General features: G+C 41.5%; 1 non-coding gene across 1 annotated transcript; it reads right to left on the bottom strand.

Annotated features, from left to right (window-relative positions):
- Positions 1 to 1,609: 1,609 nt before the first annotated feature.
- Positions 1,610 to 1,682, bottom strand: trnav-cac (transfer RNA valine (anticodon CAC)). The gene has a single exon. It is a non-coding gene; the product is annotated as a tRNA-Val (tRNA).
- Positions 1,683 to 1,904: the final 222 nt, after the last annotated feature.

The raw sequence follows: 1,904 nt of genomic DNA, 5'->3' as shown, positions 1-1,904 counted from the left end.
TGTAGTATTAGGCCAAGTACGGGTCAGTATATAAATACTAAAATACTAAACTGTCGAGTGCAAGTTTTTTTATTCCATCGAATAAAAAAAAACAAATGTAATTTTATGCTGGCGCTCATGTGACACCGTAGAACATCTGAACCGCCGTTTGCGTTCTTAAGGCGAGGCACTGACAAATGCGCTAACGTTTTCTCTTTATTTATTTATCTTCATTTATTTATGTACTTATCTATCGCGCTCTCGCTTGGGGGAAATTGCTGCCAAATGAGTTAACGAGTTCGCCTGCATGCCGCCTTGCTTCTCTGACAGAGATACAAACCACACCCGCACGGCCAGCTCGGTTATTCGTGTCCGTTTTTGTAGCCTCGTTTTTTGTTTTTTTAATGTGAGGCTGATAAATTCCGTGGCCGTGGCAGCAGAGATGGATCGAGGCTTCGAGTAACTTGTTTTTCTTGTTTTTTTTTCCATTGGCCTGCACTGGCCAAGAGCGATCATCTTTCAATATCGATTTTGCCATCAGCACCTGTGAGAGAGAGAGAGAGAGAGAGAGAGAGAGAGAGAGAGAGAGAGAGAGAGAGAGAGAGAGAGAGAGAGAGAGAGAGAGAGAGACTTAAACTCTCTGAGTTTAAGTTGATTTCCCTGTGCAGTTCTTTAGCCTCGCCTGCCCATGCTTCCCTTTGTTCCAACCATTTTATACAGTAAACACCAAAAATGGATGAAAGAGAAATGCTTCTGCACAGTATGGAAGCTGGGACATGTGACCTGGAAAGCAAATGAAATGACCACTACTCTAGACAAATCAAGAGAGTTCAAGATCTATATCAATCAATAATGATCCCCCAAAAAGGTCTTTTAGTCAACAGGATTTATGACAAAATTATGTTGCGATTAGACAAGGAGTTTGGTGCCTCAGTCTGAGGACCTAAAGGGCAAACCACACAAAGAGTCTCCCACTTGATACACTGCTTACAAAAAGCACGTGCCCAACTACTGTGCTATCAAGAGGGATGTTTCTGCCAGGTATGGAACAGAGGACCTTTCTCGTGTCAGGCGAACATGCTGAGCACTACACTACAGAAACCACTTTAAAATGCTTCTTTGCCTCTCCAGCTTTTGCTCATTTTTGGGGCTTGAAAATCATAGCTTTAAATCTGGCTAAGCAGTATGACTTCTCAAGCATTAGGATGAAAATTCAGACAACCCCACCAAAGTTCTCTTGTTTCCTACCCTTCGAGAAACAGACTGTTGCTAACTAGGCATAATATGAAGAGTTTTACTTTAACTCTGTAGTTTTCTCATTGGCATTTAGAGCATAACCTATTGCACAAATTGTTTATGCTTGATATTGCCTTGCAAGGATTTGTACTTTGCCATAGACTTGATGAAAGTAACTTTTAAATTTCAGCTAATTAGCATAACTGCTGTTAGGAATCAAAATGAGAACACACTCACTAAAGTTTGTGCTTGAAAGACTTGAATTAGCATAGCCATTATGCTATGAGTTTTAATTAATCAGCTTGGCCATTAATTAAGGAGCCTGACTTTTCTCTGTGAAGAATAGCTCTCCCTTCAATTGAAAGGACAGCAGTTACACATCTACCAAGAGTTGTGTTTCTGCCTGGTATCGAGCCAGGGACCTTTCGCGTGTGAGGCAAATGTGATAACCACTACACTACAGAAACCCTACAGCACTGGCCGTTCAGGATCAGCCCAGCATTTCCTCCTTTTTGGTTCCTGCAAGGCATAGTTTAAAAACTGGCTTGAATTGTCTTCTCCCCGTTAGGACGCAAAATTCAATCCCACCAAGCAATGTTTTCTTGTTTCATTGCCTTTGAGAGACAGAATGTTACTCCCTAGGAATAATATGAAGAGCTTTACCGGATCACTGTAGGCTTATTCATCGG

Source organism: Electrophorus electricus, chromosome 2, assembly GCF_041902795.1.
Source record: "Electrophorus electricus isolate QZ-2024a chromosome 2, ASM4190279v1, whole genome shotgun sequence".
NCBI lineage: Eukaryota > Metazoa > Chordata > Actinopteri > Gymnotiformes > Gymnotidae > Electrophorus > Electrophorus electricus.
The sequence above is the reverse complement of the archived record's forward strand: the minus strand, read 5'-3'. Positions and strand labels throughout refer to the sequence as shown.